Here is a 10,801-nt window from a genome sequence, read left to right on the forward strand (position 1 = left end):
ATCTATATGTTGGCTATTGTAAATAGTGCTGGAGTGAACAAGGGGGTGAATATATCTTTTCGAGTTAGTGTTTGTTTTCATTTTCTTCTATTAAATACCCAGAAGTGGAATTGTTGGATCATACAGTGATTCTATTTTTAATTTTCTGAGGAATCTCCATACTGTTTTCCATAGTGGCTGCACCAATTTACATTCCCACCAACAGTGCACAAGGTTCCCTTTTCTCCATGTTCTCTTCAGTACCTGTTCTTCCTTGTCTTTTTGATAGATGTCGGGTAATATCTCATTGTGGCTTTGATTTGCATTTCCCTGATGGCTAACGATGTTGAGCATCTTTTTATGTACCAGTTGGCCATCTGTATGTCTTCTTTGGAAAAATGTCCATTCAGCTCTTTCACCTATTTTTAAATTGGATCGTTTGGAGGGTTTTTTGCTGTTGAGTTGTATGAGTTCTTTATATATCTTGGGTATGAACTCACTATCAGATATGCGATTTGCAAATATTTTCTCTCATTCAGTAGGTTGCGTTTTTATTTTGTCAATGATTGGCTTTGCTATGCAGAACTTTAGTTTGATGTAGTCCCACTTGTTTATTTTTGTTTTTGTTGCTTGTACTTCTGATGTCAAATTCAAAAAACCATCGCAAAGACCTATATCAAAGAGTTTACCACCTATGCTTTCTTCTAAGAGTTTTATAGTTTCAGGTCTTACCTGCAAGTCTTTAATCCCTTTTGAGTTCATTTTTGTGTATGGTGTAAGATAGTGGTCCAGTTTCATTCTTTTACACGTCCCTGTCAGTTTTCCCAACATCATTTATTAAAGAGACTGTCCTTTTCCCATTGTGTATTCTTGGCTCCTTTGTTGTAAATTAATTGATCATATACACGTGGGTTTATTTCTGGGCTCTCTATCTTGTTCCATTGATCAATGTGTCTGTTTTTATGCCAATACCATACTGCTTTAATTATTATAGTTTTGTAATCGAGTTTGAAATCAGGGAGCATGATACCTCCGGCTTTGTTCTTCTTTCTTAAGATTGTTTTGGCTTTTGGGGGTCTTTTGTGGTCCCACACAAATTTTAGGATTGTTCATTCTATTTCTGGGAAAATGTCAGTGGAATTTTGATAGAGATTGCATTCAATCTGTAAATTGCTTTGGGTAGTATGGACATTTTAACAATATTAATTCTTCCAATCCATAATCACAGAATATCTTTCCATTTATTTGTGTCTTCTTTAATTTCTCTCCTTAATATCCTGTAATTTTCAGTATACAGGTCTTTTACTTCCTTGGTCAAATTTATTCCTAGGTATTTTATTCTTTTTGATGCAATTGTAAATGGGGTTGTTTTCTTAATTTCTCTGATAGTTTGTTATTACTGTATAGAAACGCAACGGATTTGTTTGTGTTGATTTTGCATCCTGCAACTTTACTGAATTCATTTATTAGTTTTGTTTTCTGAGGAAGTCTCTAGGGTTTTCTACATATAACATCATGTCATCTGCAAATAATTTTACTTCTTCCTTTCCAGTTTGGTTCCATTTGCTTCTTTTTCTTGCCTAATTCCTCCAAAGCTATGTTCAATAAAAGTGGCAAGAGTGGGCATCCTTGTCTTGCTCCTGATCTTAGAAGAAAAGCTTTCAGCTTTTCACCATTAAGTATGATGTTAGCTATGGGCTTGTCATATACGGTTTTTATTATGTTGAGATATGTTCCCTCAGTACCTGCTTTGTTGAGAGCTTTTTATCATAAATGGATGTTGAATTTTGTCAAATGGCTTTTCTGTACCTATTGAAACAATCATAAGATTTTTATCCTTCATTTTATTAATGTAGTGTATCACACTGACTGATTTGCATATGTTGAACCAGGCTTGCATCCCTGGAATAAATCCCATTTGATCATGTTGTATGATCCTTTTAATACATTGTTGAATTCAGTTAGCCAACCTTTTGCAGAGGATTTTTGCATCTACGCTCATCAGGGATATTGGCCTGTAGCTTTCTTTACTTGTGCGTCTTCATTTGGTTTTGGTATCAGGGTCATGGTGGCCTCATAAAGTGAGTTTGAAAGACTTCTCTCCTCTTTTATTTTTTCGCAAGAGTCTGAGAAGGATTGGTATTGTTTCTTCTTTGAATGTTTGGTAGAATTCACCAGTGAAGTTGTCTGGTCCTGCATTTTTGTTTGTTGGGAGACTTTTAATTACTGATTCAATCTCCTTACGAGTAAATGGTCTCTTCAGATTTTCCTCTTCATGATTCAGTCTTGGTAGGTTGTATGTTTCTAGGAATTTACCCATTTCTTATAGGTTGTTTAATTTGTTGGTGTATAACTGTTCATAGTAGTCTCATGATCCTTTGTATTTCTGTAGTAACAGTTGTAATATCTCCTCTTTCATTTCTGATTTTATTTGAGTCTTCTCTTTTTTTCTTGGTGAGTCTAGTTAAATGTTTGTCAATTTTATTTATCTTTTCAAACAACCAGCTCCTACTCTCATTGATCTTTTCTGTTGTCTTTTTAGTCTCTATTTCATTTTTTATTTTTAATTGCTCTAAAAGATTATTTGAAGGTAGACTGAATAATTTAAGATGTATATTGAAAACCCTAAGGAAACCACTAAAATTTTTTAAAAGAAGTAATAAATAATAATCTGTGGTAGGCAGACTTCTAAGATGGCCCCTAATGATCTCTACTTCTGGTATTCACACCCTTATGTAGTCACTTTCCCTCAAATATGGGAGGAATCTAGTGACTTGCTTCAAAATAATATAATTGACAAAAGTGATGGACTATCACTTCTATGATTAGGCTATGAAAGACTGTGACTTCCATGTTGCTAGAAGACTCTCATGATTTTGGAGAAGCCCACATGGCAAGGAACTGAGGGCAGCCTCAAGCCAACAGCCAGCAAGGAAGTGAATGCTGCCAATAACTAATGAGTGAACTTGAAAGTAGGTCTTCTCCAGTTGAGCTTTTAGATAAGACTGCAGATGCTAAGGGGAATCTTTGCGGCCTTGGGAGAGATCATGAGGCAGAGGATTTAGTTCAGCTGTATCTGTATTCCTAACCCACAGAAATTGTGAGATAATAAATGTGTGTGGTTTTAAGCCACTACATTTTGGGATAATTTGCTTTGTAGCAATATGCAACTAATACTGAAGTCAGTAGTGGAAATAAAATGAAATAATAAAAAATACTCAATCCAAAAAGAAAGTTGAAAACGAGAACCAAAAGAGACAGAATCATTAGGAAATAGCGACCCAGGTAGCAGACTTTAATCCAACCCTATCAATAATTCTGTTTATTGTAAATGGTCTAAACACACCAATTAAAATCAAAATTTGTCAAATTGGATTTAAAAAGAAAAACCACTATAGATTTTCTGTAAGTAATACACTTTAAATATAAACTACGAACATCGTAAAAGTAAAAGCATGAAGAAAGACACACCATGCAAGTGCTAATCAAAAGAAGGCTGATACAGCAATGTTAACATCAAAGTAGACTTCAGGACAAGGAATCTTACCAGGAATAAAGAGAGACATTACCTAATGACAAAGGTATCAACTGACCTTTATCATAGGTCATAACAATTCTAAGTGTATATGTACCTAATAACATTATACAAGAACAGCATTACCCTGACACCAAAACCAGGAAAAAAATTACAACAACATAAAACTATAGACCAATATCCCTCATGAGTATAAGGCAAAAAAACTCAACAGAATAATAGCAAATCATTTCCAATAATAAATCAAAAGGATATTATATCATAACCAAATAGGGTTTATCTCATGAATACAAGGCTTGCTCAACATTTGAAAATCAATCACTGTAATTCACCTTATTATAGCTTTATGCACTTCTCTCAAGCCCCCACCTGCTCCTTAAGTCCTGGAAACCACTAATCTGTTCTCCATTTCTATAATTTTCTCACTTCAAGAACGCTATGTAAATGGGATAAAACAGTATATAACTTTTGGAGATTGGCTTTTTTCACTCAGCATAATCCTCTGGGGATTCATCCAGGTTGTTATACGTTTGTTTCTTTTTATCACTGAGTAGTAGTCCATGGTATGGAGACCACAGTTTGTTTAATTAATCATCCATTGAGAGACATCTGGGTGGTTTCCAGTTTTTGGCTATTACAAATAAAGCTGCTTTAAATATTCATGTACAGTTTTTTTAATTTGACGAAATCAAATTTATCCACTTTTTTTCTTTCACGGATTTTTCTTTGGTGCCACATCTAAGAATTCTGCCTAGTCCTATGTCATGGATACTTTCTCCTATGTTTTCTTCTTAACATTTTATGGTTTTACATTTAGCTCTATAATCCATTTTGAGTTATTCTTTTATATAAAGTGTGAGGTTTAAGTAGAGGTTCACATTTTTGCACATGAATATCCAATTGTTTCAGCACCATTTATTGAAAAGACTACCTTTTCTTTATTGAATAGTCTTTGCACATTTTCTGATTCCAAAATATCAATTGAGACTTATGCTTTCAAGAAAATAAAAGACATACTTTTCCCTATTCCTCCCACTAAGTATTAAAAATTATAGACCTTGGACATTATATGTAAAACAAACATAAGGACACTCTGAAATGTGTAGAGAAGAAGACAGACCAACTAAGGACCTCAGGACCCAAGGAACAACAAAGTGGTAAGTTCGCTGGGTTTTCTTTTTGTCTTGTATATCCCAGACTTGCAGTTGAAGAAGCCAGAAACCTGGAAATGCCAATAGGCACAGATAAAATGTCCCAATAAAAGCCTGCTCTATCTGAAGGGCCAGGAAAGAGGTAGCCTAGGAAAATATAAACTTTAAGACAATAATTGCTCTACTCCAGCCAAACACCACAGAAAAAACTGGAGCCCAAACCACACCCACACCAGCAAAAGCCTGAGTAGGGACCCCAGACCTCCACCCTCCACCGGTACTGAGGTGTTCCAGTGGGGTGATGTCAGCAAAGGCCAAGTAGGGAGCAAGGATCTTCAATTTCACTGGCCAGCAATGAGCCTTCTGTTTCCTCTCATACACCCCTGCTCCCACTTCCATCACTGACCCAGCGTCAATGGATATCACATGAGGAGGAGGAAGGCAGGAAAAAGAAAACAGAGAAATAACAAACAGAAAACAAAAAACAAAATGGAAGAGTTAAGCCCTACTATATCAAGAACTACATTAAATGCAAATGGTATAAATATATCAATTAAAAGACAGAGATTGAAAGATGGCCCTGTGGCCTAGTGGTTAAGTTTGGTATGCTCTGCTTCAGTGGCCCAGGTTCAGCTCCCAGGTGTGGACCTACACCATTCATTGGGGGCCGTGGTGTGGTGGTGTCCCACATACAAAATAGAGGAAGATTGGCACAGGTGATAGCTCAGGGCAAATCTTCCTCAAGCAAAAAAAAGGAAGATTTGAAACAGATGTTAGCTCAGGGTGAATCTTCCTCAGGAAAAAAAAAAAAAGACAGAGATTGGCAGGGTGGATTAAAAAACATGACGCAATATATGCTGTTTTTAAGAAATTAATTTCAAATATAATGATTTGGTAGGATAAAAGTATAAATATGGAAAGAGATGTATTAATTAAAAGAAAGCAGGAATAGTTAAATTAATATCATATAAAGTAGATGCAAGAGCAAAGAAAATTACCAGAGACAGAGAGGCACATTATATGATAAAGGGTCAATCCATCAAGAAGATATAGCAATACTAAATATGTATGCACCAAAAAATAGAGCTGCAAAATATGTGAAGTAAAAACTGATAGAACTTAGAGAAGAAATAGACAAATCCACAATTAAATAAAAAATAAAACCACAACATACCAAAATCTGTGAGACATAGCTAAAACAGTACTGGAAGTTTTATAGCACTAAATGCATACATTAGAAAAGAGTAAAGTCTCAATTCAGTAATCTAAGCTCCCACTTCAAGAATCTACCAAAAAAAAAAAAAGAGTAAAATAAACCCAAAGGAAGTATAAGGAAGGAAATAATAACAGAAATTAAAGAAATTGAAAAGAAAAACAAAATCAATTTCCTGGGTGGCCAAAGCTGAAGGCTGGCTAACATCAGCTGGCCATCATTCTGTCTACTTAGTTGTTCACTGTCTCTTCAGCAGTAGATGCTTTCTAGTGGGTCAAAAATCTTCACACTTTGTGCTCCTTCTCCTATGTCCATCTACATGCCTCTATCCCAGACTCTCTTGTCTCAGATCTTCAGTATTTCTGATGAGTCCCCAGATCAGATGGCCAGGCCATTGGCCACAGCTCAAGAATCCATATACATTATCACTTTTGGCCACTCCTCCTACAACACAAAACGGATGACCAGGTATGCTACTTGTAAATGTGCCCTTTTTCCTTTCCAGTACCTTTCAAGGACACTCTGGAACATGGTTGTAGTGTTACCACATCTATATTGGCTTAAACCCATGATTGAACCAATCCATTCATAAACCAAAGCTTGAACTCTTCCTCCTCTTTCAGCTGATTTTCTGAGAACACTCATATGGGCATAGGTGCAAGCAGGGGGAGAAGAGCTAATACAACTAATGTGGATGACATGAAGATTGGACTACCTGCTCATGTAGCTCACTCGTGCTCTCCTGGCCCACTTGGTCTTCATTGCTGGACATACTGTTTCCATGTTACGATAGTCTTTTGCTGGTACTCCAATTTTTTTACTTGAAAGGTTCAACAGAATCCTATTCATAAAGTGAGGTTCCAGATGCATAATTACTTGGTACCTCATGGCCAAGCAATCTGTCTCTACTAGAGCCCAAAAATATGTCAGAAGCTATTTCTCAAAAGGTATTTAATTGTATGTTGTGGATAACATGACCTTGATCCATAATTTCATTATGAGGCTTGTGTCAGGTTTCCCATAAGCTTCACACTACATCGTTTCCCACTACTAATATCTCCAACACCATAGTCTTCCAAATCAAATAACCCAAGAAACAGGACTGCTTACACCAAAGCTTGGACCTAATTTAGAGCCCTTCCCTGACCTGGGTCCCACTTAAAGTTGTCAATTTTTTGTGTCACCTAATATATGGGCCAAGTCGATTTCCTAGGTGAGGAATATACTGCCTCTAGAACCAAAGAGGTCTACCATGCACGTGTTCAATTTTTGTGGTAATAAATTCAGGATGCATGATGGTTTTTACTTTGGAATGGATATCCTGGCATACTCCTGAACATTAGACTCTAAAAATGTCACTGAAGTTTTCTTCATTGGACTCCTAAAATCTTCACTGAAAATTCAAGCAGGGTCCTGAATCTTTGTAGGGTTTATCGCCAACTCTCAGGAGCACACATGTAATACCAAGACCTCCAGTGTACTAGCCAGCTCTTGCTTGACCTGCCTGACCAGCATAAGGTTGCCTGACCATACTAAGGTAATGGATCATTGTCACGTTCCATGGGATGACCAAGCAGTCCAGATCTCTTTGGACTATATTATGATGAAAAGGAGGAGTTAACATAACACTGAGGCAAAACTCTAAATGAATGTTGTCTGCACCACATGAATGCAACTGTTTCTGGCTTTTTCTGATTGAGATGGAAAAGAACGCATTTGCCACATCAATGGCTACATATCACATTCTTGCTCTACCAATGTTATTCTTCTAGCATAGCAGCTACAAACAAGGCTACTACTTGGTTAAGTCTAGGACAGTCTACAATCATTCTCAAGGATCCATTCAATTTCCTCAGGGACAAGACTGGCAAATTAACAGAGAGATGATAGGAACCACCATCTTTGTATCTTTCAGGTGTTTAATGGTGGCACTATCTCTGCCAGTCTCCCTCATCCCACAAAATGTGATCTTGTTTTTCAACTAATATCTTGGCTGAGAGAGTGGTGGAAGTTTCAGACATTTCCACTTGTCCTTCTCCACTATGATAATTCTTACCCCATAGGACAAGTATCCAAAGCAGGAGTTACTCCAACTACCAGAGTCTATGAATTCTTGATTATCTATAGTCCTATATTTCATCCCCTTTGATTAAGCACCCTTAAAATCTAATCCCTGGGCTATGCTACTTGCTCACAACAGTACCTGCATGGCTCTTTGTGTGTATATTCTCTTCCCTCACTTATCTGGCCCAGCACTTTTCCAGTTGGCTTATACTAGAATTTAACCTTAGTTATGGCCTAGTAGCTGGGAGAGGAAGTGAGGGCAGCTGCCAAAGAGAACACCTGTTGCCTTGAAGGGAGGAGCTTCTGTAGCCCCTTCCATCACAGGTGAAGAGTGGGCCAACTGTGCAAATTCCAAGTGTTCAGGAGAATCTGCAGAGCCAACATCTTCAGGGAAATCCATCCAGATATTGCCATCACACATCCCAGGGTCTCAGATTGGCCCAGTGTGGGCTCTGACCTTGGCATAGCAGACCTGCCTCGCTGACCATTTCTACATTTCTGGAGCTCTGAAACTTCATCTATTAGATCTTCTGTTTGCCACTTGGCTAGATCTGTTCTCCACTGCAACAGATAAGGGCTTTTTTGTAAACTACCAGAGAGATCCTGGTACATACAGAATAAGACATACTTATTTTGTAACTGCTTATTAATGGACATCAGTTTCTTATTATCCCCTCTGTAGGGTGCTGGAATACAACTTGGCAGTAACTGGCCAACTAAACTGTATTTGAAGGTGTTACTCACGCCATATCTTTCAAACGCCTGGATTATCACACCTGTAAGGGCATTCCTCTTCACTGGGAAGTTTTTCCAAGTCACCTTAGGTGAGATCTTTAAGAATAGAACCACCACCATGTGCCAGGGACTATCTATACCATACATACTACTCAGGAAGGTGTCTCATTGCCAGATGGATGGTGAATAAGCCATCCCAGTGCCCATCTTACTACCTACTTTATCAGACCACTCCTGACATCACTTGTGTTAGTTTGAGTCCTCTCAGAAGCAGACACCAAGGTGGAATTGATGTGCAAGGTATTTACTGGGGAAATGCCTGTGAGGGAAAGCTGAGAGGAGGCCAGGGGAGCCTGGCAGAGCCATCCTACCACGATGGAACACGAATCTCTGTAGGGGAGGGAGGGACGGAAAGAGGTTGGGGGGGAAAGTCTTAGACTCTGTCTCTGCGGTAGTTCTAAGTAAGTTTCTGCAAGGCAACTGGGGAGTCTTTGGGGCTGTCTCACAGAACTGGGCCTGCCTTAATATCCCTGCCACACTCAATCATTGGCTGGGAGCAACTAGTTGGGAAGTAGGGCCTCATATAAATGTAGTAGTGGATTCACAATGCGGCACAGGCAGGCCATCAGTCAGCCATGCCCCCGGTGCAGCAAACCTGAGTCTATCTGCACAGCCAGCATAAATGTATAGTCTCTGACTTAGGAACTTGGGCTGCTACTCTAGGAGCACACCACTGCCCAGCCAAGCACTCTCCCTATAACAAAATGAGGCACTCGTGCCGCTTCCACCTCCATTTACAGAGTTTTCAGCCTTCCTATTCCCACAGGCCTGGATCCCAAACTCAAAACTAGTCTCACTGGGGCCAGACTGGTGGTGTAGTGGTTAAGTTCGCATGCTCCACTTCAATGGCCTGGGGTTTGTGGGTTCGGATCCTGGGCTCGGACCCAGAACCACTCGTCAGGCCACACTGTGGCAGCATCCCACATTAAAAAAAAAGAGGAAGATTGGCAACAGATGTTAGCTCAGGGCAATCCTCCTCACCAAAAGACAAAACAAAACCCATCTCTCACCATTTCATGATAATCTGACTCCCAGAGACTCCTAGGTTACCTAAGACTTTTCCTTTCCTCTCTCAGACCAAAGGCGGTTTATTTTTGCCCAGTAGTCTAGTATTTGCAGCTCCTGTTTTGGGTGCCAGAGTGGGTGTTTGATGCTCAGCTGTGCAGGGCGGAGATGGAAGAGATCTTCCAGTGGTGCAAGTTAAGGATTTGGGCGAGTACAGAACAGAGGACAAATATGGCAATGCTTCAAAATTTTACAATACTTCAAATTTTAACCTTTCTTCAGTTTACACTAGATGTGAAAATATCCTAGGTTTTAGTTAGTTCCTTTGCTAAAAGTTCCCATTGGTTTTTCCTCATAATTGCAAAGTTCACCTGAAACCTGTCAGAGACCTGGAATAAATGGCTGAACGACATTTTGAAGCATTGCCATATTTGTCCTCTGTTCTGCACTCACCCTAATCCTTAATCTGCACCACTAGAAGATCTCTTCCATCTCCGCCCTGCACAGCTAAGCATCAAACACCCACTCTGGCACCCAAAACAGGAGCTGCAAATACTAGACTACTGGGCTAAAATAAACCACCTTTGGTCTAAGAGAGGAAAGGAAGAGTCAGGTACATATCTGGCGAGTGAGTATTCCCACTCATGGAGACCAGATAAACGACAGTCCGGGCTGGAGATAAAAAGAAGGCAGGATCTCATAGTTGTCTGAGTCATTTAATGTGGGGGTCATTAGCCACTTCTGGAATTAAAGAACCAAAAATAAATCACAGTACCATAGCTGGTATTCAGTGATGTGTCAGCAAAGTCATATTATATTTACTATATTCTATTTAACAAAACAGAGATTTAATACCAGAATTTATTAAATAACAATTAAAAATTTTAGAGCAAATATCTAGAATACTCATTTCAGTAGGAGTCTTCATTACTCCGTGGTTCTTGAACAGTGAGACAGACTAAGTTTGTATCTAGAATTAGACTCATATTTTAAATCTAATAAATATTGACATACGTGTTAAATTAAAATACTACTTTGCTATGTCAAGCCATATGTCAT

Source organism: Equus asinus, chromosome 9 (assembly GCF_041296235.1).
Source record: "Equus asinus isolate D_3611 breed Donkey chromosome 9, EquAss-T2T_v2, whole genome shotgun sequence".
Classification (NCBI taxonomy): Eukaryota; Metazoa; Chordata; class Mammalia; order Perissodactyla; family Equidae; genus Equus; species Equus asinus.